Below are 27,038 nucleotides of genomic sequence, written 5' to 3'. Positions count from 1 at the left end.
AGGCATGAGGGAGAATAAAGGAAGGAAGGCTGGACAGGTGGGTGGATGGATAGTGGTTGGGTAGGAGGAGGATAGATATGATAACTTCACAGGAGAGATAAAAGTCGAGCTGGGCCTCCGATTATGAGCAGGCCTGGAAAAGTCAGGATACCAGAGCCTCCGTTCCAGGAATGGAGCAGAACAACGAAACACAGGATGCCTGGGTGGCTCAGCCAGTTAAGCATCTGCCTTTGGCTCAGGTCATGATCCCAGGGTCCTGGGGCCTGCGACTGGCTCCCTGCTCAGTGGGGAGCCTGCTTCTCCCTCTGCGTGCTGCTCCCCCTGCTTGTGCATTCTCTCTCTCTCTCTCTCTCTCTCTCTCTCAGACAAATAAATAAATAAAATCTTTTAAAAAGCAACAACTGCAACAAAACAAAACTAAATGCTCAGACATTTGAATGGCATAGGAAAAAAAAAATCATAAACATAAAAGCCGAGATGGCTGAGTTAATTAAAGCCCTTATCACTTCTCTCTTGATTATTTTTTTTAAAGATTTTATTTATTTATTTGACAGGCAGAGATCACAAGTAGGCAGAGAGGTGGGCAGAGAGAGAGAGAGAGGAAGGGAAGCAGGCTCCCTGCTGAGCAGAGAGCCCGATGCGGGGCTCGATCCCAGGACCCTGAGATCATGACCTGAGCCGAAGGCAGAGGCTTTAACCCACTGAGCCACCCAGGCGCCCCTTCTCTCTTGATTATTATTGCAAAAGTCTAACTGGTCCCCCTCCTACAACCCCAACCCCTCCGAAATTATCTGTTTTTCTAAAATTGAAATATGATCACGTTGGTTCCCTAGTTGAAGCCCCGCAGTGACTCCTCAGTAGCTCAGGACAGAGTCCTATCTGCCTAGCATGGTATTCACGACTTCTGAGGCTCTGGCCTCTGCCTCCCCCGCCAGCCCGCAAGGTGCTCCTGCTGAACAGCTTGAGGTATCTCACACCTTCTGTGTGTCCCAGGCCTTTAGGGGCCACGCTTGCTGTGACCTGTCTCCCTAGGAAGCCTTTCTGCAATCTGCAAACGCTTACTGGCCTTTCATGAATTAATGTCTCATGAGCTAAGACCTTCAAAGTCCAGAAAGGACTTAGATTTACAATCACAAAGTCATTTCCAGAAATAGGATAAGAAAATATAAATTCCCAAATTGAGGCTGGCGAGTGTGATATCAATCCATATCAAAGCTCAATACCAATTTAATAAACAGATGGTCTGAGACAACATAGAAAACAGTGAACACTGGGAGTCAGCATAGGTTCACTAAAAACAAGTCACACCTCCCCACTCAGATTTCTTCGTTGATAAAAAGCACTGATCCAGTGAGCCAGGAGAAGGTCCACAGTATAGCTTGACCGACCAAGGCATTAGACTAAGTCAGTCTTGGTGAACTTGTTGGCAAGGAAGAGAAATACAGCTTCAGTGACTATTGTGCTAGGTGGGTTTGTGGCTTGTTAACAATTCCCAAAGAGTGTTGACTAATCACGTGTCACCCATAGGGGTGACACACCATGGGACTCTTGCATGGGTCCCACCTTGTTTGATATGTTTATAGATAGCATGCTCACCAGATTGGTAGATCCCACAAAGTTTCAAGGAATTGCTGGTATGATGGTTAATTTTAGCAAATTGGAAGGATAGGCCTGCCTTGAAAGACTTCAATTTAACAGGGGTTCATCTGAAGGTTCTATATTTAGGTTCTAAATCAATTGCACAAGTACAAAACGTGGAAGATCTGGCATGGCAGGAGTTCATGAGGAAAAAGGAGCAAAGGAGTTTTAGTTAATTTTTAAGCTAATCTTAAGCTAATAATAGAATTGTCAAACCATAAAGCAGGAAGAACACTAATGTAATCTTAGATCACGTCGAGGGAAGTAAAGGCTTTTAGATCATTGAAGATTATAATTTCCCTTTACTGCATCAGTCAGACCACCTCTGTTCACTCATTCATTCATTCACTCATTCATTCATTCAGCCTATGTTCAACATATCTTAGGCAATAGTTTTCATTCAGGTGCTGCAGATCATAAAATCCCCTCCACCAGGGAAGAGCAGCCTATCTGGTGAGAGAAGCAGAGGAGTAAATCAGTGACGACATACCGTACAGAGTGGGAGTGTCAGGGTGGAGTTAGGTTCCAAGAACCTGGGAGGAAAGAAGGTGGGCTCCACAGAGGAGGTGATCCTTTTAGCAGAGTAAAAATTGGGCGGGTGAACAGTGAGGAAAGGGCACACAGGCAGAGGAAGTAGCGGAAGCACAGGTCCCGGGACAGGAACCAAGGTCCTGGGTCAGGAACAGCCTGGCTGGGTTCCAGGAACAGAGAGAAGGCCAGTGCAGCTGGAGCAGAGTGATCAAAGGGAAATGCACAGGAGATGAGCAGTGAGGGAGGCTGTAAAGGACGGAGGGTCTTAACCTTGGCCACTCCCCGGTTAGAATCACCTGGGAGGCTGTGCTCCAGCTAGATCCAGACCAGCTAGATCAGATCCCCCGGAAGCAGAGCCCAGGCACCATTTCTGTTGAGAATTCCCAGGTGATACCAATGTGCTTCTGGTAGGGGAGGGAGACTGTGAGTCACTAGTCAGAGTAGAAAGTTTCAGTGACACGAAATGAGTAAGTTCTAGAGATTAATACTGTACATGTACAATTTTGTTAAAAGGGCAAATCTCATGTTGAGAGTTCTCAACACAATTTTTTAAAAAAGGGAAAGAGAAAATTGGAGGAGAAACAATATGATTCTGGGATTGAGAATTATTGCGTCCTGGCCCAGGCAGAGAGTTTGGCACATGGTTATTGGACGGCTTTAAAAACTGCTTTGGATGAAAACTGCTTTGTGTCTTTTTAATTCTTATTTATTGAAGTAATCTCTACACCCAACATGGGGCTCAAACCCACAACCCCACACCAAGTGTTACATGCTCTTCCAGCTGAGCCAGCCAGACACTCCCACTCTGGGTCTTTATTATTTTTTTAAGATCTTACTTATTTGAGAGACAGAGGGTGAGAGCACAAAGGGAGAGGCAGAAGCAGACTCCCGGCTGAGTGGGAAACCTGATGCGGGGCTCGATCCCAGGACTCCAGGATCATGACCTGAGCCGAAGGCAGAGGCTTAACTGACTGAGCCGCCCGGGCACTCTCTGCTTGGTGTCTTTAAAAGAACACTCTAACTGCCGTGTAGAGTGGCAGCATGGTAGCCACAAGAGGCCATTCCACTCCTTTGGGAGGGATGAGGGTGGCTTGCACCAAGGTGACAGCAGTAGGCATGGAGAGGATAGCTCTGGGGTCTATTTGAGGTTAAGAGCCGACTGGACTTGCCAGTGGATTAGACATGGTAGGAAAGGAGGATCCAAGAATGCCGCCTAGATTTGGGGCCTGAGCAAATGGCAGTGCCATTTACTGAGATGGAAAACACTGGAAGACGGGCAGGTTGGAGTGCAAGGCAGTGGGGAGAGGATGTGGGGGGGACCGGAAGTTCTGTCTCAGACAGTTAATTCTGAGATGCTCTTTAGATCTTCACTGGAGATTTCAAGTAGGAGACTGAGGCTGAGGCAGGAAGTCAGGGAAGGTGGCAAGAGAGGAGGCCTGACTCTGGGGCTCCTCTGGGTGTTTGTAACCACGAGGCCTTTAAGGCTGCCTCTTGAGGACAGGGATGAGTAAATTGTCTTTGGAGATGTTCAAGAAGAAGCCATCGGCCAGGAAATGGGGCAAAAGGTCGAGCCAGGTGGTCCTAGGAGGCTGCCTGTAGCTCTCAGCTGCTGGGATTTTATGAAAGAGCCTGACACCAGCCTGCCTAGACCTGAGGGCAGAGAGGCCGTGAGGCCAGGGCTATGGAGGTGCCTTGCAGGCCACGAGAAGTTGGTTCTGATTAGGAGGAAACTGTGTGCCTCTTTGAGAGGAGCTTGGGACTCGGAGACATGTGTGCTGGGCCCCTTGTTAGCTGGACGCCACTGCTCCGTCTGCCCCTCCATGGTTCTCTGTCGTCTCGCCTGCAAATGAGCAGGTTAGGTAGGTGTGAGCCATCACATCCAACTCTGAGAGTCTGATTCCATCCTTGATCCTCTCATCGGCGGTCCTCGCCCAGTTCCCTGTGCACCTGCTCTCCCGTCCGCAGAGCACTTCGGAGTGCCGAGAGGGTGGCGTTGGAGGGGGGCATGGAAGCTGCTCCGATTTATTGTTCAATAAATCGTTTGCTGCAGCTCTATGATTAGCATCGTCTGCCTTGGAACCTTCTTCCCCAGGGATTTTCAACCCACAACTGGGACTGGTGTCAGTCTGGACAGTGTTGCAAACCTCAGCGATGACAGACCTTAGAGGACCAGAGTGGGCCAGGGAGAAGGGCGAGGCCCGCCCGGGTCTGGTGTAGGAGAGAGGGAGCTGCAGGCTGCTGCAGCTACTGGAGGAAGGCAAGCCTGTGGCGGGAGGCCTGCTGCGGGCGGCTGCAGGAACCCGGTCGTGCCAGGGTGAGCGATAGGCCTTGAGTAGTGGGCAGCAGGAGGGAGGGACGGGGGGACGTCCCAGTGTTCCCTGTGCTCTCCTGCCAGCACTCAGCCCAGAGAGACATGGTGGAGTTGGTGTGGGGAGACCAGAGCCCTAGGGGCAGGAGACAGCAACCCCGCCACCACTACCCCCTGCCACCCCGCTCCCACCACCTCCTGCCACCTCCAGCAGTGGGCTGTGTTGCTTCCCAGGAAGATGAGGAGGAGAAAACCACAGTCCAGAGCACTCTGGAAAGAATCGGGGACTCCGCTTGCGTCTGAGGTGGGGGGTGCTGCAGGGAAGGACTTTAGCAGGCTGGAAGGACAGACCCCCAGAGCTCCTTGGGCCGCTGCCCTGTCAAGCCCTTGGCTAAGAATTAGCTCTTTCCTTTCAAAGAGGGTGGAAGTCACTGTTTTCTTGTCTCAGTTGATGAACAGATTCTGGGTGGCAGGAGTCACCATAGAAACAGGTGCTATCTTAAGCAAATGAGCCTTATTAACCTTAAGAGTGGTGGAGTTTTCACAAGATTGCACATATAGGGTAGGAGGAGAGATGGGTTTGATTGGGGGAGGGCCCCAGTGCTGGGGAGCCGTGCTGCGGTGGCTCTGGGTGTGTGTGTGTGCGCGCGCGTGTGCATGTGTGTATATGTGTGGATGCACGTGTGTGGATGCATGTCTGTGTGTGCTTTTGTAAAACCATTTCTCAGGCGGTGAGCTCACATTCAGCCTTTTTCCTAAGAAATGCACACATCCCCCAAAGAAACTTTGATCTCCTTGGGAACTGGCCTCCAGGTAGCAGAGGTCAAGAGCCTAGCCTCCACCCCTAATTCTTTCTCCCGCTGCTGTTTCTAGTCCCTGCATCTGCTGTGTGTCAGGAACAGGTGCCCTTCCCGAGGACCTGGCCACCTGGTAGCAGGGACCTCTGCTCCAGGCAGTGTGGCGCAGTAGGAGAAGCAGGTGGACCTGGGTCCCTTCGGCTCCCTAATCTGCCTCCATGAGCCCCAGTCTGTAAAAGGCAGAAACACAGGACTTATGGGAGGCTCCAATGAGATGGTATATCTCGATGTGAGTGTCCCGCAGCCCTCCCCCTGTGAGGAAGGAGGTCTTTCCCCTCAAGCACAGCTGTGACCTCACACAGATTTTCCAAACCAAGGTATCTTTCCGCAGCATTATCCCATCGTACAGGTTTCCGTGCTCGTACCTGCTGTGCTAGGTCCTGGGGAGGACAAAGAGCCTCCCCCCAGAGGGTTGCCAGCACTGGGGGGCAGGAGAAAGATTTAAAAACTAAGGACCACCACCAGGAAGCACTGAATCAGGTAGAGAGAAGAGCTACAGCAGCTCAAAGGGCATGGGCAGAAGAGGGTAGGTAAGGGAGGTGACCCTCGCTCTGACAGCCAGGTAGGGCTGGGGTGGCGGGAGGAGATGGTCAAGAAGGGGGGCCATATAGTCATCTCTTGAGGCAAATGCAGCCAAATTCTGGACTGCTCCCACGTTGTGAAGGGTAAACAATGAGCTGGCACTCTCCCACAGAATCTGGGAGTTGCGCATCTTGGCTCCAAGAAGTAAGTCTGCTGCCCTCTGCAGCCCCGCCTTGGGCAGGACAGTCAGCCCTCCCCAGCCTGGCTCCGATTCTGGGAAATAACCTTCAACTCTCAGCCCAGGGGGCTCTGAGGACTCGTCCCATGTGGCCCTGGCATGTATACCCTGCAGCCTGAGGTGCTGTTTATCCCAGGAGGAAAGATGGAACCAGCCTGGCCTGAGAGGGCACAGCACTGGAGTACCTTTATTTGCCATTGCTATGAGGAGTAAAGGGTCCCAAAATATGCCTGCAGCTGGGACAGGCCTGGCCTCATGGCTGAAGGACCGTTCCTCCCCTCAGAGATTCCAGATCTCCAGAGCTGGGAGGGCCCTCGGATATATATGGTCCTAGTCCTCCATTTTACAGATGAGGAAACTGAGGCCCAAAGTCATCTGAGCTTATGGTGCAGGCTGTGGACCAGAATTGAGTCCTACTGCTCTTTCCTCACACTTTCCCAAGCAAGCTGAATGAGAGAGGCCACTGGTTGGCATGTACCTTGTGGGTCTGGGGCACTCACTGGGTGACTGACCACGTCCCCAGGGAAGGAGAAAGGGACCATCTTCCCTGGGCTGCTCAGGGGTCACTTCCTCTCCCTCTCCAAATCAAAATTTGGCATTTCATGACCTTCACCTGGCACCAGCCAAGGACTGCCATTACAGAGGTTCTGGGAAAGTTCCTCCAGTCTGCCTATCTCTATTTCCCAGACGCTCTCTCCACTGGCTTTAGAGATGCTCAAAATTGCTTAATGGCAGGGAGAGCATTGGGCCAGAGCTGAAAGCAAGGCTGGAAGGGCTCCTTAGGAGGAGAGAGGTCATGGGCTGGTTTAAGCCCCAAACCCGAAATGGCAACAGGCAGTGCTGGAGTCTTGACCCGGCCTCTTGGAGCAAACCAGAGCAGAAGGGCACTGGGCAGTGAAGCAAAGTGAGATATGGGGGAGGAGGAGCAGGGGGCAGGAGTCCAGGGAAGGGAGTATGACGTGAACCTAGCCGTGTCCCCCCAGAAGTTTCTCCCACACCAGCTGCCTCCAAATATGACAGCTGTTCCCCTTCCTATGGGAGATGACGCAGAGATCAATGCCATTGAAAGGAGTTTTATCCCCCAGAGTTCCTCGGAGAAGGAACACACCATGTGTGCCACGCCGTGCAGGGCCACGTGGGGAAGCACCGGGGTCACTCAGGAGGCAGAAGGAGCAAGCGGCCAGACCGGCCTGGAGTCTTTTATCTTTGTTTTCAGCTGGAATGAATGGGCATGGGCAAGGCAGGGGAGGCAAGTCTGAGCAGTGTTAGACTGAGAGCTGGGATAATCTCCATGGGCCCTGGGCTATCGGGGGGGGTCTCTAGTCGCCGGGTACCTGGCCCCAGGGTGAGCAGGACAGGGGAACATTGGTTTAGCGCGTGGAAGTTAGATGTAGGATGTGGTTGGCAGTATGGATGGTCTGTGTAGTGAGTTGTTTGCTCTCTCTAGGGATTAGCTGGCCCCGAGAAGGACACGCTCTCCAGCATTAACAAACCCTCGGGAACCAAAGCATCATAAAGCACAAAAAGTGAAAAACCTGATTAGTAACACCACCTCTCTCCAAAAGCTGCTCTTTTCAAAAGTTCTGTTCAAAATCCGCCCTCCTTATGACTCCAAGACCCTTCTCCTCGTCTGGCCTCCCACTTAGCACTTAGTCTGTGCCACACAATTTAGCACTGGATTCCACGCTGTCTTGTTTCCTAGATGTCCCAGGGCACTTGCCCTAGTTTCCCAGCCCCGTGGGAAGACTCTGCTCGCCTCCGTCCCACCCTGGTACCCATCTGGCCCTCCACCCGAAACACAGCCATTGGTCTTGGCATGGGCCCTTCCCGGCCACCGTCCCCACCAAAGTACTCACCCTGACCACCTCACCTTTCATGCTTTCAGCTCCTGGCCAGGCTGTCACAGCACGCTGCATTGTCCCGCCCACAGACAGCAGCAAGACACCCTTCTCCCACTCCTCTGACCCCATGTCTGCCAGCGGCCTCCTCCGGCAAACAGACACCCTCCACCAACCAAGCACCCACCACTGATCATTTACTCCCACCTACAGACCTCTTCTTCTGCCACCCCCTGTCTGAAGTACCACTCTCCCTGTTCTCTCCCAAATCCATGTCCACTCAGTTTCCAAACTCTGCTTAAAACCCATCCCGTCCCCTTGCGAATCACACTGAACTCCTGCCAACGGGTTCGCTAACTTGGAGTCGGATCATTCATGGTCCTGGGCCTCAGTGCCCTCCCGGGGGAGATGAAGAGCTGGCCCCCAGGGCCCACTAAACCCCTTTCAGGACTAACCATCTGGGACACTGGCATTCTCCACAGAATGACTCCTTGGTATGTGGCAAGTATTTCTTCTTAGGCAGCGTGTAGGCAAAGAATAGGGCTTTTATGCTTTGCTTGTCCTCTCCAAAGAGCCAGCTCAGAGCGCTGCCCAGAGGAAGCCTCCGAAGCTGCTCATTATTGACCAGACTCCCTAGTTATGATAGCAAGAGACGATCCTTTTCAACTCAAATACAACTCGAATACTCAACACCCCCTGCCCCGTGTCAGACCCAGCACTCTGCTGGGCATTGTGGGGGCTCTAAAAGGATAGAATTGAACTCCTACCCTCAAGGAACTCAGACTCAGTGGGGAAATGAGTTACACACATACACACGGGCACATATATCTCTCTCTCATTTGAGAAGTGCCAGGGGAGTTGGGTGAATCTATGGGTTAAAGAGCCAACTTGAGCCACTGCTTTCAATCCTTACTTTGGCTTTGCCAGCACTCAACTCTGAGTATCTCACAATATGTCAGTGTGAAGCCATTCTGTAAATACCGAGTGTCCACCGTGGTGCGGGCCCTGTCCTGGGCACCTTGGCCTTGGGGACCCGTCACACCTTTGGGATTTAGCCAATATTCTTTCAATTTTAAATATTTCCCCTTGTCCCCTTAACCATAGAAATGCTCAGAAATTCCACATTTCAGCATACAAACTATACCTGCTAAAATGTCTTTGATACATAGAAAGACCAAATACGTATATATACTTTTTTTTCAACATGTGTGTTGATTGGGGGCTTAGAAAACACGATAAATCCATAAATATTTCATACTAATAAACAGTAGAAAATATTAAGAAATAAACTACCCAATAAGTGTAAAGAATTTCAATTTAAAAAAAAAACTTTCAAGGAGAGTATGAAAGACTTTAGTATATGGAGAGATAACATAAGTTTGCAAATCAATATTTTCCAAATTAATTTTCTGTGTGCTCTTTGTCAATAAGAAAGGGATTTTTACTGGAACTTGACAAAATGATTTTTACTGGAACTTAAGTTCACTTTTAGATATTAATGCAGGATATAAAACTGTATTAAAAAGATGGTATGGGTGAGTGTAAACACATACAGCATTGAGACCAAAGAAAAAGGAGGAAAACAAAACAGCATCTGATAAAGGAGTCATCTCAAAATCAAAGATAAGGGGTGCCTGGGTGGCTCAGATGGTTGGGCATCTGCCTTTGGCTCAGGTCGTGATCCCAGGGCCCTGGGATCGAGCCCCGCATCGGGCTCCCTGTTCGAGCAGGGAGTCTGCTTCTCCCTCTCTCTCCCCATTGTCCCCCCTGCTAGTGCTCTCTCGATCTCTCTGTCAGATAAGTAAGTAAAATCTTTTTTAAAAAATCAAAGATAAAGGATTGATTATTTCATAAATGGTTTGGAGATGATTGACTCATCATTTGGGGGGAAAATAATGTCAAAGCTCTTTCTCATACCATGATCAAAATACATTCTAAATTAATCAAATATTTAAATGTTTAAAACTAGACCATAAAAGAACCAAAAGAAAATATAGCTTAATATTCCTCTGATCTAAAGATAGGAAAAGACCTTTTATAACCTGTATTTGCAAAGGCAGAAGTGAAATGGTTGACCAATTTGACCTCATAAAACCTTCAAACTTCTGCAGATCAAAAGCTTGATAGACAAAACCAAAAAACAATGAACACATTTTTAAAAATGTGATAAAAAGGACAGAGTATTACTATCCTCTATATATAAGGTACTTACAAATTAATAATATCAGAATTGTCCATAACCCGTGAGGCTGTTGGATGGAGGAACAGAAATAAAGCAGTATATAAAGTGCTTAGGGCTAAGCCTGACATACAGAAGGCACTCAGTAAGTATTAGCTGTTCACTTACTTTTTAATAAATAGAAAAATGAACAAAGGACAGTAATAGGATAGTGATAAGACATCCTTTAAAAAGAAATACAACATAAATATATGAAAAATGAAAATGTATACTGGTACAGAAGTCCAAATGAACACAAGAAATCATTGCTACCTCTCCATCCCCCCACCAGCTGTGGCCATTAAGATGGCAATGTTTGGAGTTGTGTCTTTAAAAACTGGTAATAAAGGGCGCCTGGGTGGCTCAGTGGGTTGAAGCCCCTGCCTTCAGCTCAGGTCATGATCCCAGGGTGCTGGGATCCAGCCCCGAATCGGGCTCTCTGCTCAGCAGGGAGCCTGCTTCCCCCTCTCTCTGCCTGCCTCTCTGCCTACTTGTGATCTCTGTCTGTCAAATAAATAAATAAATAATCTTTTAAAAAATTTAAATTGCAGAGAAAGAAAATATGATTATCACAACTATGGGGAATATAAAGAGACTTAGGTAAGGTCCCTGTTCCCAGGAGTCTGGTTTCTTTGGGGAGCCTCTAAGCATCACCCCTGCGGTGGAGCCCTGAGAGTCAGCCCACCCTCAGCCCCGTCCACTGCCTTACGCCCCATAGCACCCCGCGCACACCTGTCATGCATCTGGCCCAGTCAGTACAGGTTTGCCTGCCTTTCCCCCTACCAAGCTGGGAGTTCCTTACAGGCAAAGCCAGTGCCCTTCATCTGTGTCCCCCCAGAATGCGGGGCCAGGCACTGAGCAGAAATTCCCTGAGTGTTCGTTGTAAGAGTGACCTAAGGCCTAGAACAAAAATAACACGTCCCCACGTAAGGTTAAGTGGCCGCTGAAGTGGCGCAGGCGTAGGATAAGCTCGTAAAAGGAGATATCGGTATGACTGGGATGACAGGGAAGGCATCATTGAGAAGGAGGGTGTTGAAAACCTCCTGGACGCAAGGCTAGGATATGCTGGTCCCACCCATCCCTGCCCCCAGCTCTTTCATCTCCACCTTAAAAGCACCCAGAAGTACTCTGCGCTGAGACTGAAAGCTGCCCTATGCAGGGAACCTCATCGCCACTATTTCACACAAATGGGCTGTCTCTCCCATATTAAGGAAACACTGATCTCTTGACATATCCTACTAGCTCACTTGATGGCTGTCAATACAGATTTCTGCACATTTGTTGCAAACCTTGTGTTAAGACTCCAGTGGATTTCAATGTTAGCCCCCCTAAGGCAGGAGCTTTATCTGACTTGTTCATTGCATTACTGCCAAGACCCAGGACAGTGTTTAATGAATAGGAAGTGCTAATTAAATGTTTGTTGAATAAATTAAATATGATAACTTAAATATTGGCTTACAGGAGTCTGTGCTGTATTACACATATATGTGATGAATATATACATATACACTTCTGTAACTGTCTTGTGAATATGTATTATGTGTTTGTACATAAGTAGAGAACCCTAAAACAAATGTGCATGTGTGTGCATGAGCACACACACACACACACACACACACACACACACACACACACGCAGTTTGGGAAAATATCAAAAGGAGAAGCCCACAGCTTTCTCAGGAGTCAAATGCATCCTTTGAGAATAGGATTCCAATAAAATAGAATTTGGATGGTGTCACAGATAAATTTGCCTTTCTAAAAGCTCCCAAGTTACAATTTGAGAAAGGCTTGAGCATGAAGACAGGATGGCAATGACTAGATATGAATTTGCTTTATTTGTGTGGCTCAGAAATCCTCCCAGTACCACTGGGTTGAGGCAAGGGGACAAGATGGGAAGTGCTGAGGCTCGCCTGTACCTTGGCGCCTCCAGCCTCCTCTCCTTCCTCTTCCACCCCTGAAAGCCCATGGAATTCAGCTTGGGGTGGGGGGCGGTTCTGCTTGAAGGCAGCATTTAGATTAATGGTGCCTGTGAAGTCACCCAGCTTAGCTTTTTATTCTTCTGGGCCACCGGCCAATCAAAGGGCACTGGCTGCAGCCTCCCCCACTTGCCCCCCAGTAAAAAAGTTACTGCTGTCATATTGTTCCAACATCTTAAGCCCTGGGGGATCTTTGGTTGTCCCAGTCACTCACAGATCCCAGGGCCTCATGCTAAAGACTGTATTTAAGGGTAATATAAACAGTTTGATCTTTAAAGTACCCTGGATGCATAATATCTATACATAGTTCTTGAATTTTTATTCTAAAAACAATTAGCCAAAAAGCCCTTTTTATATGATATTTGCAACTACACTGACAGTAACAGCAATTAAACCCCGTCTGTTTGCTGAGGAAGGAGCCAACTCTCCATTTCTCCAGAAGCCTGTAAAATGTACAAATTCAGAGCTAGAAAACGAAGCCTCCAAAGGTAGCCCCAAGACCCTTCAAGGTCAGGCCCTAGCCCAGCTTGTCTAGCCCCCATCCACCCCCCATGAGCCCATCACTCCAACCAGCTGCAGCAACCCCGAAATATTCCTGGTGTTTTTCCCACTGCTAAGCCTTTGCCATGTCTGCCTGCCAGGATGCCTGCCTCCCTCTTCCCTCTCTTACCCCATTCATACTTCAAGGCACCCTTGGAACTCGCCCGCTATGAAGGCTCCCTGGGCAGGTTCTTCCATGTGTCTCATCGGGTGGTCCATTCCGTAGGCATCTGCTCCCCTTCCTCGCTGTGATCTCCTGAAGGGCAGAACTGCCCCTGGCTCTGTGCCTCCTCTGTGCTGAATAAATGAATGAGTGAAGGAAGGAATGAACGAATGAATCGTCCCACAGCCTGCACAGTTGAAGGCTTGGTTGGAGGCCAACACGAGGGGGCTTCCGGGATCCGGAAGGGCTCAGAGTCAGAAATCGGGGTGAGGGGAAGGCGGACTTTCATTTAGACTTAAACCACCGTTGTTACTTCTGCACATTGAGCTGCCTCTCCTTGGAGCACTGTCCTCAATTTCCTGCATGTGTTTTCCTGGTAACAGAAATAGTTCTAAGTTCTGAACTTCTCCCCGTGTTTTGCTTTCATTCAACAAATGCTTTTTTGAGTGGCTCCCCTGTGCTCCGTCCTCTATTCTAGGTACTCTGGGTGCATCAGGGCACAAAACAAAGTTCCTTCCCCTCAGGGAGCTTACTTCTAGAAGAAGGAGACAGACAAGCACCAATAAAACTTAACATATAAGTGATCTGGTGCTGTTAGGAGGCTTAGTTTATTGGGGAAAATGCAGAGCAGGATTGTGGAGCCGGAGTGCTCAGGGAGGGGCTCACGGAGAAAATGAGATTCAAATGAAGACTAAGAGGTAAGCGAGCATGGCCGGCAGAAATGGGGGGGTCAGGGGCGAGCCCTCAGGGAGAGGGACCAGCTAGTGCAAAGAACCTGGGGCAGGTGCTGCTGTGTCCCAGGAAGAGCTGGGAGGCCGATGTGACTGCAGGGGTGTCGGGGACAAGTAAGGACTTGGGGAAGAGGAGGGCCAGGAGGTGAGGTGACCGGATGCAGCAGGGCCTGGTGAGGGCTCAGGCTCATTCTGTGTGTGTGCATCAGGAGGCCCCGGAGCATGTGAGCAGAAGAGGGGTCTGTTTTACTCGGGTTTTAGGAGGCTTCCACCTGGCTGCTTCGGGTCAGGGGCAGGAGCAGCAGGGAGACCTGGCAGGAGGCCATTGTAGTAATCCAGGCCAGAGATAATGGAGTGACCGTGGTGGTCAGCAGGCCATAGGGCCCCAGAAGGGGCCAGGCCCAGCACCCTCCCCCCTGCATTTGGAAGAGAACTGCAGGGTTAGTACATGAGCACACACCACGGGACATTTGCAAGGTCTCCCCAAAGTTCAGCGTAGTAGAAATGAAGTGATGCAGTCCGCCCAGGAACAACCCTACAGCCCCCAAGCAGCCTTAAGCTACACAGGCCTCCTGGGCTTGCAAGGAAGGGAGGAGCCCAAGGCCTCACCTCAGAGCACTCAGGAATGCGGTCACCTTGTAAGTAGCAGCAGGGGCTCCCTACAGGCCCACCACCCCAGCCTGTTGGCACAAACTGAAGGTCCCTCGTTCTAGGCCTGGCTCCCCAGCACAGTCCCCAATCAGTCACTGTCCTAGACATCCCGCCAAGCTTGAATTTCTTCATCGGAAAAGTGAGGAAGGTGGGCCCCCTGTTCTCTAGGGGAAATTTGACTTCCAAATTTCAGAAATTCTCCACTGCCTTGACTCAGTAACAGCCTCCTCTCAATTCTTCTAATGACTCCAAAATTTACAGGAACGCCCTTAGTGTATAGCTCCGTCTTTCTGTTTCGTTTTTCAGTTACATTATTCCAGATAATACTCTGCTTGCTTGCCAAGAGAAGAAAAAAATGACATTAATTAAAGATTTGGTCTGTGTCCTAATCAAAAATTTTAAAAATGAATGTATCATACTGTACATTCTGTAATGTAGCCTGCTTTTTTACTTAGCAATATATCATTAACATTTTCCCATGTCAACACATATTCTTCTAAACCATGATTTTTAGTGCAGAAGTAGTTTACCATATGGATGTACTATAATTTACTCAGCCCATCCCCTACTATTGGACATTAGGTTGTATCTTTTATATATATATATATATATATATATATATATATATATATATAATTACCGATGCTACAATGAGCAAAGTTGTGAATACCCACTCTTCATTCACCTCTTTATTGACTTTCTTAGGATAAATTCCTGGAGGTCAAAGGTGTTGCACATTCGAGGACTCTCTGGTAGATAATACGAAAATGCTATCAGTTTAGAATCCTTCCAGTGGCGTGCGAGTAACCATCAGGACTGTCCAACTTTAGAGTTTAAAGGAGACCCCCCTCCAGGGCCGTGGTGCAGACCCTTCCTCTCCCAGGTGAGGCCCAGGATGGTGTGGGATGAGGCAGGGGTCCTGGGCACTCCCCACAAGCCTGTGAGAGACTGCCTGCCCCCAGCCCGGTGGGGTCACAGCCACGCCCCTCTCAGCTGTCTTCCCCAGCCAGGCTGCTTCCCAGGGCCCGTGGCCCTGTGCAGTTTCTCCTTCTTCACTTCCAGTTCATCTCTCCCACACTGACTGTTCCTTCTTTGGCCCTCTCCCTACCACATTTGGTGGAGGCCTGGCCTTCTCGGCCAGTGATATCTCTGTGACCATGAGGCAACATCTCCCATTCTGAAACATGCTTCTCCCGGGCAACCACGATTTGCCACCCTGCGTCCCTCCGCCTGACTTCCAGTGCCTGGGCACCGTTTTCCCATCAGACTTTCCCCAGGATGGGTTCATCTGTTCCCACCGTTCGGCGGCACAACCCACATTGCCTCTTCATGAGCTCCAGAGCCAGGGGTCTATTGCCCACATGTGTCTCTTTATGCTCTGCAAGACCATTCTCAATAAGTCCAAAATGAAATGGGTTATGTCCCCACTTCTAGTCCACCACCCTGCCCCTGCCGCCCCCCTCCCACCACCGCCATTCTCGACAGCATCACAGCCACCCCAGGCTGTGAGCTGCAGCTCACCCTGGAGCCTCCCTTCTCCCTGCTTCTCCCATCCTCCCGTCCAGCCACTGCCTTGTGCCTCCCTCCTGAGTCTCTGGAGCCCACACTGTCCTTTGAAAGCCCTCCTCCAGCTCCATTCTAGAGCAAGGCAGTCACTTCCCAACTGGTCACCTGCTTCTAGTCTCCAAGCTCCTCAGCCTGTCCTCCAGCCCATCCCTGGAGAATCTCCCTAAGCCTGGCTACCCTTTCCAGAATATTCCCCTACTTAACCCTGACTGCTTCCCACATAGGGTTAAAGCCACACGCTGTGGCATGGCACATAGGGCCCTCCCTGAGCAGCCGGGCCTCCTCACCAGCGTCGTGTCTCACCAGCCTCCATGTGGTACCCCCATTCCCATCCCAGCAGTAACTTCCTAGGCTCCTCCTGGACCTGTGGTCAGTTAAGCTCTTCCCTGCCCTGTCCCCAGCTCAACCCTCTCGTCTGCCTAGATCATCTTTTAAGGCGAAGCTTAGACATCTCACCCTTCACAAGGTTTTCTGTGGCCTCCCTTAATTTAGGCAGCATTAAACCCCCCTCCTCTGGGAAACCACCATGGCTCATACACTCCTCCATTACAGAACTGAGCGCAGAAGTGCGGGTACTAGTATTAGTACTTGTAGTAGTTTATTTCTCTGACTCCCCAGTGAGACTCAAATACTTGGGGGTAGAGACCACATTTAGTCCTTCTCATCTCAGTGCGTGTTTATTGACTGAAGAGAAGTGACAGAGAAGAATGAAGGTTGCCATGACTAGTTCATTCCTCTTTTCTCTTTGCCATCATCAGCCACCCGGGAATCTGTGCAGAGAATCACTTTTGACCGGAAGGAGAGGATATGAGCACTATAGAAACAAAAATGACCTGACAGAATGCTAGTATCCCCTCTTCTTCCACTTCTGCCAATTCCCAGGCCTGGAGAATGTCTGCCGGGCAAATCATATTGAGCTTGTAAGACCCTGTGTAATTCTTGCCTTTCTGACCATGTCCCCAGTACAAACTCTTCCCCCTAACTTAACCAAGGTGTCTAGAATCAGACCCCAACTCTTCAGCTTCCCTCACTGTGTTCCATTCAAGAGTACTGCCCGTCTGCCCACCTATGCACGTCCTGCCCCCCTGCCAAAGATAGGTATCTGGGAGTTGTTCCTGGAGGAACCCACCCCTAAATCAAAGGGAACCAGCCCTCTTCCCTTGCTATGACTTCCCAGGCACTAATGACCTGCTTTCCCTACGAGCTACCTTACCCACAGCCAGAGAGCATTGTACAGAGTGTGTGCGCTGATGAATTTCCCTTGATCCGTCAGTCGAAATCTGACTGTTGGAGGAACTGAACAGAAAGAGATCGTTTCTGCTCTGCACCCTCAGACTGCATGGCAACTTTTTTAAAGCTGCGAAGAGACAAGCCTTCCAATTCCAGAAGTATACCTAACCTCTTTCCATAGGTCCCATCCTAATTCTAAGGAAAGCATGTCCCAGAATACCATGACGTATCAGAGTCCTCCTTCCCCGGTATCACTAGTCCAGACCCCTTCACGGGGGGACAGCTTAGCAGTCCTCTTGCTGGGAAACAAAAGGAAGACGGAGGAAGCAGGTAGAGGGGAGAGGGGAAGGGAAGCGAGCATTTTGTCCATCTCTGCTCTGTGTTGGGCACTTCCTACACCTGTGTTACGTCATTCCATTCTCCCTACGGCACTGTGAGATAACACGAATGCTGTGACACAGAAGGAGGCCGGGGTACAGTGAAGTCTGGATCTTAATCAGGGTCATGGAGCTAGTAAAGAGCAGAGCCCAAATTTAAAGGCAACTAACTCCAGGCTCAACTCTGAGCCCCAAGGATCCCAGGAAACTGCACACTGTTAGCCCATGGGTCCTGCCACTTCCTCCTTTATTAGTGCTCATTAAGGACTTACTGAATGCCAGATGCCATTTGTAGACATTCTCTCATTGACTCCTCGCGGGACCCTGTGTGATAGCTATTGTTCCCTTTTTATTTATTTAATTTTTTTTAAAGATTTATTTATTGGGGGGTGGTGGGTGCAGAGGGAGAGGGAGAAACCAAGCAGACTCTATGCTTAGCATGGAGCCTGATGTGGGGCTTGATCCCACGACCTTGAGATCACAACCTGAGTTGAAACCAAGAGTTAGATGCTTAACCAACTGAGCCATCCAGAAACTCCCTAGTGTTCCTTTTTTAAATCAGGAGGCAGTCTCAAAGAATTTTTGTAGCTTTCCCAAGTCACATGGCTAATCAGTGGCCCAGCGGGGTCCTGATGAGTCTAAGCACCACGGAGCAGCCCTGCCTCCCTGACTGGGCCTCCCTCTTCTGTGCTTCTCCCTGATACCAGGAGCAGCACCTGTGGTCAGGCATCATACCAGGCTTGTCCCAAACCAGAGCTACCTTGATATTCTTCAACCCACATCCTTGCCTTTTACTGTCTTACCCCATCCCAGAGATGTGGTCTTCCCCAAAATTGAAGATTGTTCAGGACCCACGCTGGAGGATGCCTGTGATCTTGATATGGCCATAGTTCCAAGTTCTGGGCACTGGGTAGCAGGTACCGAGGTGAGGTCTGGTCAGGTTCCCTCAGGTGCCCCGGAAGGTCAGGGAACGTAACTTGAGGACGTGGCCACTCCCAGTTCCACTGCCTAAGGCCTGCTGTCCTTGGCGAGCGGTCAGAGAGACGTCCCCTGAGTACAGTCAATGCCGCAGAGAGTTCGGGCCCCCATGGGTCTGTGCTAAGCTGTTCTGTTGTCCAAAGGCAGAACCCAAGTGGTGACAAGTGTGTTCTAGACACACTGGAGCCCCAAAGAAGCAGGCCAAGCCACAGCTTTCAAGCCCACAGCACATGTTCGTGGTCACGGGTAGGTGCCGCATGGCCCACTGCAGCAGCCCCCTTGTCCAGGCTGTGTCTCCAGCACCCCCAAAAGGTGGCCAAGCCCCTGATGGAGCTCAGAGCATCTCCGATGGTCCTCCCGTCCTGCTCCCTGCCTTTCTCCGGGTGTCATCCCTGTTGACAGAGGATTATGTAACCTCCAAGGAAGGGAGGCCTGGAGTTCTCTCCAAAGCTGCAAGTGAATCCTGAATCCGTTTTTGCTGCCGTCACTTTCTCAGCAGGGATCTGCTTTATGCAGACTGGATTTAGGGGTTTTTCCTGGATGCTTCTGTTTCATTTAACATGCAAGGGCTAATAACTTGTCACAATTCAATAAGGCGGTGGTTACAAACACCCGGGCTGCTGCTTATTTAAATGCAGGTTTGTTAATTAGCTTCTCTTAACAAGGCGTGCGCTAAATCAGGCACCCGGCTGGCAGCACCCAAGCCTGGCACATCTCCCGGGATGGGAGCTTGGCTCTAGGGTCACGTCCAGTGGCTGGCATCAGGGCCAGAATTCAAGGCCAGGAGGCTTGTCCCGGCCACCCTAGTGCCTCAGTTTCCTTAAAAACAAGGTCTCTGGGACAAGTCTTAACAACTGCAAGATAGCCACAGTCTGTCTCTTCCTGCCCGTCCTGGTCCTCTTTCCTGCCCTTGAGTCCTGAGCCCATCCTGCCCTCCAGATGTGTTGTTTCTGTTTATTCTTGTTGCTCCTCCCTGGTCCCCGCCTCTTCCCCAGGCTTTCCTTCATCTGTTCCTTCGGCCCTTTCCAGCACATGTCTTCCCTGACATAGCACTCGGTGCTCAGTTTTGGTGGTGGGAGTGCCGGTGAGGGGACAGAAGACGAGAATGCCTGCCGCATGCTGGGGTCCAGGCAGGCACTCATCGTGACCCATTTCTGTAGTCCTCTGCACAGCCTATCGCTGACATGCCTGTGGCCTCCTGGGCCCGGCAATGTTATGTAGCTTTCCCAAGTTCGCTGGCAGTGGCAGTCACTCCCAGCCTCACCGTCAGGCCTGGCTCCGGGGCTCGTGCCGTCTCCACTCCTGGTGTGCAAGAAGGGCCTGGACACCGGGCATGTTAAGTGAGGCTGCTCACGCCCACTGTGGTCGTGATCTCTTCTGGGAGATCTCCTGGAGCGCAATGACCCTAGCTGAATGCTGGTTGAATCCTGGCCTCTGATTCCACCAGAGCCCGAGCACCTGACAAGCAGCTTTAAGAAAGCAGCCGAGACACCCCCACCCCGAGGGGTGGGGAGAGGCCAGCAAGTCAGCCACTCTTGGAGGGCCTGGCCCTTTGCGAGTCTCTCCAGAGCAGCCCCGGCACCACAGGCTAGTGAGGGTCCTCAGGAAGAGGGCCATGCAGAAACCCCCAGAGGCAGGCTTTTGCAGCCCCTCACCCTCCCTGCTTGGCTGGCGCACCTACCCCTTCACAGAGTGAAAGAGTATTGAGAGCATTTAGAGAATGGCTAGGCATCGTTCCTTATGCTCAAGAAAGGACTGAGAAAAGATCTAAATATAGAAAGGAAGGCACAGTGAGGTTGGAATAGGGGAGATGGAGCCCTGAGGAACCCCACGTTGCCCACCTCTTCCCCACCAAAGCAGGAGCCCCAGCCGGTGCATCTGGACCCAAACCTCAGTGGGCTGAGCTCAGTGGGGAGGCTGGATCTGCCTGTGCATGCCTGTCCTGTACCCTCTGGCATGGAGGAAACCTGAGGTCTGAGCAAGAAGGCTGCGCAGTCCAGGGGGTCTTCCCTGGGATCCTGGGAAGATGATCACTGGGTTCTGGGCACTGCAAAGCTGCCTCCATCCGAGACATGTGGCAGGTGTGGGCTCTCCACCAAGAGTATCTGAAGACAACCTACTGCCAAAGCCAGGCCAGCCTCTCCTATCAGGAAGGGTCTTTAAGCCTTGGAGGTCACCCTCCCCAATCTGAAGAAAGAGAGAGGCCTCTCACTAAGGAAGTACATACACAGGGGTGCGCGAATGTATACAATTGTATAATTTCTGGTCATTCATAACCCCCTGAAGCCTGTTCACACAGCCTCGGTTAAGAGCTCCTGCTTGAAGAAGGCATTCTAAGAGACTTTTCTCTTAACGAGAACCCCTGTGTGCCCCCATAAGATCTTCTGTAGTCATCCGCGGACCCTGTGTAAAAAGTGGAGCTCTCTGATGGGTGGTTTGAAGGCTGGGGTCCGGATCCGGAGATCTGTTTTGAATGAATGAGTGGTGGTTTCCTGCCTGCTCTGGGGTTTTGTGCCATGCCTTGTCACAGCTCACCCGATCGCCCTGAATTTTTGGCTTTGAGCCCGCAGGTCAGGCACATTTTGTCATCAGGGCCTCCGAAGGGGGAGTGTGGGAGGGCGCGCCGGGCCTGGGCTTCTGGGCCCTCTACACAGTGTCTCCGGCACCCACCTCAAGAGAACTCCCCCTCTCACTCCCGCTCCTTTACCAAGTCTATTTCACAAGCAATCCCCATCCAGTCAAGACCGGCAAGGGAGCCAGAGAGGGACTGAGAAGACCTCACTCCGAATCCCAGCACTACGGGAGGATGTTGAGAGTAGGAGGGGACCAAGGCCTGCAGGCCCAGTTCCCAAAGTGTGGGTACCTCCAGCCAGGTTTCCTGGGCCTCGCTGAAACAGGCCCACCTCTGCCACCTCTCTGCCAACAGAGGACTGAGGGGAGCCTGCCATGCCTGAAGTCCAGCATGGGGGCCTTCAGATAGGAGCTGGGAGCCCTGAGTCTGAGCCAAACTCCAGGTCTGAAAATCTGAGGGTCTAGAATGGGGGTCGATGCCAGGCAGGGCATTTGGGCTCCCAGATTTCTCCTGGTGACTGGGCCACATGACATGAAGTGGGGAGTGGCTGTGTGGGAGGCCGGGTACAGGGGGAGGGAACTCCTACCCCCGCCCAGGCCTTGGATCATTTGAAAGGCAAATGTGCTGGGTTGCCTAGGGAACGGAAGAAAAGGGACTTCCCTAGCACCGGTGACTAGTAAGGGATGGAGACGGGAGCTGTGATGCTGAGAAAATTGTTTCCAAAAAAAAAGTAAAAAGCGGTGACTAAGCAGCCCTGGTTATGTAAAGCGATCCCTGAGGAAGTGTGGGGAAAAGCCTGGAACCCACCCCCGTGTCCCTCCTCCCCACTCTCAGCCTGGTTCCTGCCGCCTCGGGGAGTTTCCAACAGCCCCTTCCCCTCCCCCTTCTCCCGGACTCCCTACTCCTCCACGAGGCTCTCACTGCCAAGTGAAACCAACGTGGTGGGCAGGGCACGGAAGAGGGGATGCCTTCACGGTCCCCAAGAGAACCCGTTGGGTCAGTTCTGAGACGTCTGCTCAGTACAGTGCACCCAGGGTCAGCCCCACAGGAGGCAGGGGGTCATCTGCCCTCCCTCAATCAGGGCGTTGTTCCACTCCAAAGACAGAGTTCTAGATTGGCACCCAGCACAGCCGATTGCTGATTGTGAGCTTCAGTAAGCCGCAGGGCCTCTTCGAGGCCGTTTTCACAGCTATAGATGGAAGACGCCATCTAGTCCACAAGGCTGTGCAGTTCTAGGCTGAAGCGTGCAGGCACTCAGCACGTGTCCATCTCCTTTCCCCTTAGCGAGCAACCCGAGAGACCCTCTGAGCCTTTTCTGGAAGGAAAAGTCTGGGGCTGATCATTAGGCTCAAGTGGGATCCAAGGAATCTGACCATCACTTTGGTGCCTTTGTCCATGTGGGTCGGGCAGGCGTAGGGCTACTGATCAGCGCACGCCGTCTGCCTTCCAGCCTCCTAATTCTCACCCCAGGTAGTGGCCAGGACCTGAAGGGCATCCTCTCGAGGGCAGCCCAGAAGAGCAGTTGATGTTGTCGCCCCCGTAACCGCCATGTGTGGCCTCTGGCTTCTCAATTTTCCTCACTCCACAGCCTCCAGGAAGGAGGAAGAACACGTTGGTCTGGACAAAAAGATTTCCAGGCATGAGCTGCTCTGAGCCTCAAAAAGCTATAGAAGGGGCCTGGGAAACAAGGGCCTCGGTCACCAGTGAAGACGGCCAGGCCCGAGTGAGGAAGGACATTTGTCATCTGTCACCTACAGCAAGATGCCTGGAAAGCAGGCCCACTTTTAACCACACCCAGCAGACTCCTGTGCCATCCTCGCTCTCAGGAGGGTTGACAACGGCCAGTCCAACCCCCCGAGGCTGGAGTTGAAGCCTGTTTCCTCTCATTTGCCTTCCTTGAAAAAGAAAAATAGCTACTTCTCTTCTCTGTGCTTATACTTCATGAGCCCCAAACACGAAGAAAAACGTTTAGAGATCAAGGCCTGATACCTAACATTTTCCTGGAGGTCCGAGGGGTTGGGAAAGGCCTTCGTTCCCATTTAAGTGCTGCTCCTACTTCTCTCGGATGAACCCTTGAAAGGGTCCCCTGGGTCAAGGGGACAGACTTGCCACTGTCTCTGGAGCAGCTGGGCTGACTCTGCGACAGAAGACCAAGGAGAGGAGCGGAGCCCCCTGTGCCCTCTTGCCTCTCTGCCTCCCCGCGGCCCCCTGGAAGACCCCATTCCACTCTGCCCTGTGCTGTGCTCATGCCCTAGACTCCAGTGAAGATCTGCGCCCCCAACCAGGCCTTCTGTGAGGCAGGCTGTAGGGGTTTTCCTGGGATCCTCAACACCTCTTCTTTTTGCTAGTGAATCCCAGCGAACTCTGTCCTCTTGGAGACTGGCCTTCCACACTCTTCCCAGTGCTAAGCACCATGCTGCGCCTGCAGTTGGTAACGGATAGGCATTTACTGGGGGGGAATGAACGTACCCAGCAGAGGTACTGCTCAGTTTCCTAAAAGAAAATTCTTCTGTTCTGTGAGGAGGTAGTCGGTGGGCGGGGGGAAGGGTACAGCCCCAGCCCTTGCCCCCTGGGCTTTTCAGTGCCCCCATATAATGGAGGGTGGAAGTACTTGTGGCCTGCACACTAGATGATCTGAGACCCTTAGGGCTCTTTGTCTGGTACTCCTGTAACAATATAAAAACCCCACTGGTCCAGAGTCAGAGACCTCTATGCATCTCGCCTGGTCACCTCTTAGCTGGCTGACCTCTGACAAGTCACTTACTTCTTTGTGCCTCCAATTCTCTATCCCTACCTTGAAGCCAATCTCAGTGACTCAGGGTTGTAGGGAGAAAGCCTGGAATAGCCAGCGTCCTCAGAACACGTTGGGTAAGTCCAAATATGGGGCACCTTGGACCCCACAGGAATGCAGGGTTCTCCTGTGGGTAGTGGAGCCCTCGAGGGTTTCCTTTCTTGGGATCTCCGACTCTCATCTGGCCTGCAGGGCCTGCACAGAGAGCCAGGCAGCTGACAAGATGAGGAAACCCCGGCCCCCGCCTCCCCCGCCTCCCCCGCCTACCTTCCCACCACCTCCTCAGAGGCTCATAATTGGTATTGCAAAGATTAGTCACCGCGCCAGCACAAGGCTGCCTCCCCCACAGCCCAGGCCCCCCACACAGGCAGACTGGCTGAATGCTTAATTGGAGTTCCTCACACCTCCGAGGACAGCTTCTGACAAGATGACAAGACTCAGAGCCCCGTGGCAGGCCCGACTGAGGGAGGGTATGGACGGCGGGCAGAGGACTTTGCTTTCCCCAAAAAGGCACCCTTCACATGGCCTCAGCTGAGAAGGAGGAAGGCTGGGAACTTGTCTTGGTGCCCAGCACCCCGTCAAGACAGGAGTTCCAGAACCTTCTCCTAAGATGCTTGCTGGGAAGGCCTGTAGCCCCAGCCACTTGACCCTCCCAGGATCACAAGAGAGGGGAATGGGGACAACAGGAGGCAGGAAGAAGTCACTGGGGAGGAGCCACTCCTACCCTCTGTGGGGCACTGGGAGAAGGCTAGAGGAGGCCACAGGACCTGTCCACATCCACACCATGTCCACCCTCCTGTACGCATGCTTTTATGTGCCCCCATAAGAGCCTCTAGGAAAGACTGAGAGAGACATCTTAGAGGAAGGAGGCCCCGGGCTCACTGATTTGGCTGCCCCAGGGGCCACTGAGGTTGGTGGGTTGAGGGAGTGAGGTCACATGTCACCTTATCTGTACTGAACTGGAGCACAGTTGGGTGAGAAGGACGATCACTATAGAGCCCAGGAGAGCCCAGCTTCAGAGGGGGACCCAGCTCCAAGGGTTCAGGAGGCAGTCCTCCCAACCCCCCCACCCCGCCCTGCTCCATTCCAGAGGCAGGAGGCAACCACCAAGAGGGAGGGAACAGTGGTGGCTGCTGCCTGGGTCTGCTGCTGTCAGAGGTGCCCCCCCCAACTGTGAGCCTCTGTCACCCTTAGTGAGAAGGGGATGAATGACAAGAGGAATCAGGGTGTGATGGTGGCCCTGAAAAGGGGAGCTGGGGGCTGGAATGAGGGAGCTGGCTATACTTTCTCTTTTAGGGCCTGGGGAAGCCAGAAAGTGAAAAGAAACCTCCCACATGCCCTCAGCCTCCCCAGCCTTGCCCATCTAATTGGATTCCCTCTGCCTCCTACAAGGTTATCCTTAGCGCCAGGAAAATGCCTCATGGTTGGTTGCTTCCCGCCACCCCCCCGCCCTTGAGAGGAAGGCTGGGACTCAGAGCAGCTCTGCCATTCACAACATTTCCCTGCGCCCCAGTCACCGCCCCCAGCTCTGGGGGAGACAGGAGTGCCATGCCGGGTGAGTGAGGAGAGGAGTCTGACAACCACAGAGCAGGAAGAGGCAGGCTGGGAGCCAAGAAGTGAGCTTCCCAGCCTTCTTCTGGCTGTTACCTGGAGACCTCGCCAGCCGTGGCCTCCTCAGCTGAAGCCTGTCCATCCCTTTCCGGGCCCTGCCTGTCCCCTGAAGGTCCGGGGGCTGTGCCCTCATCCTCCTCCTGCCTCTCTTACTTCCCAGGCCAAGCCCAGCTGGGCCCTGGCTCAGGCAGTGCTCACAGATGCCACCCATAGTCTCATCCTTCCCAGTCCCAAAGCAACCCCACCTGTCTCTTCGGGCTCCGTCCTCCCGGGGTCCACAGAACATGACCACAGCTGTCCTTCAGCACCTGTGCTTCTCCGGCTGCTGCAGGTCCCTGCAGCCGGAAAGTTCCCCTGAGGACAGGGCGCTGCCCTGCACCTCTCTCAAATCCCTCACGGGGTCAGGCTCAGGGAAACACTCCAGTGATTGATTCTGCACAGTCTTCTAGACCCAAGGCCCAAACATCTGCCCAAAGGGCCTGCCAAACCCGTGACTCAGTGAGCAAAAAAATACAAAGAGGAATGTCTTCTTTCCAAGAAGCATCTTCTCTAGTCTGTGAGTTCCTGGAGGGCGTCCACACACCCGACCTCACCCGTCACAGGTGCCCAGCAAAGGGAAGTGGGCTGATAAGAAGGCACTGCGGCAGTGCCCTTCCGGCTCGTGGTCTGCACAGTGCTGCTGAGGACAGCCAGCCTCGGCCAAGCCTTCTGTCCCCAAATATAGCCTGGTGCTATCTCTCCACCAATCCCAGACGGCCTTTTGGACCTAGTGGGGAGCAGACTCCAATGTTTTCTGGAAACATCATCTGCAGTCCCAGAGGAAAGGATCCCAGACCCTGAAGAAAGGGTCCAGGGAAGGCGGGGGCTGCTGCCAGAGCCATACTGAGCTCCTCTGTCCCTGCGCCTGTGGCCGCCAGCAGGCCAACCACATGACTCTAGCAAGGCACCCACCGCGAGTGCTTCCAAGGTTCAATCCTGTGTCAAAAGATTGGCTTTATGCCCTGGTCATTCAGAAGTGCCCTTTGGGCAGTGTTTGCCACACAACTCAGTCTTCCCCTTCCTTGCCCTATACCTACTTTAAGGAAATATCATAAAAAACCGAGTACACAAACATTTACGTATGCCTGACTTTACCATTAGAATATTCCCCAGGCAGATACACCTCGCTACCCCCCATAGTCTCTCCTCAGTTCCTGTTCCCGACCCCCTCACCTCCTGGCCTCCCTCCTACCTCTAGCCCTTTCCTCTGAGCCACTCTGTCTCTGTTCCAGTGTCTGTAGAGGGAGATGAAACAGGAGAGAGGGGGGAGGGGGAGGCAGCAGCTAGCAGGGAAGACCACCAGGCTTCCTGTACATGTCAGACATGGCATTCTGAAAGAGCTTCTCCAGCGCTATCGAGATAGGTCTTGTCCCCTCCATTCCTGCTGGGAGGCTCTTCAGGAGCCGCCACACCCTCTCTTCATTCAGAAGCTCCCATAGCTGGGAGAGTGGGGAGGATGGAGGAAGGAGACTGAGACAGAAGGGAAGCTGAAGGAATGAAAAAAATGATGGAGCATGAGGAAGGGGGCGCACCCGCCCTCCTGAACCTCTTTCCCAGCCTTTGTAGTGTCTAGTGTCCTCTCTGGCCCCCACTGCTTGCCTGCTCAGTTGCCTTACGTGTAGCCCCCTCCCCTGCAGACCTCGGCTGGTGCCGCCCCTGCTCT

General features: G+C 52.0%; 1 protein-coding gene across 7 annotated transcripts in view; it reads left to right on the top strand.

Moving 5' to 3' along the window:
* PEBP4 (phosphatidylethanolamine binding protein 4) overlaps nucleotides 1-27,038 on the top strand; it is a 247,036-nt gene that overhangs the window by 162,294 nt on the left and 57,704 nt on the right. The gene's annotated exons all lie outside the window — the stretch shown is intronic.

Source organism: Martes martes (genome assembly GCF_963455335.1).
Source record: "Martes martes genome assembly, chromosome: 2".
Taxonomy (NCBI): Eukaryota; Metazoa; Chordata; class Mammalia; order Carnivora; family Mustelidae; genus Martes; species Martes martes.
This window is presented reverse-complemented; position numbering and strand designations above follow the sequence as displayed.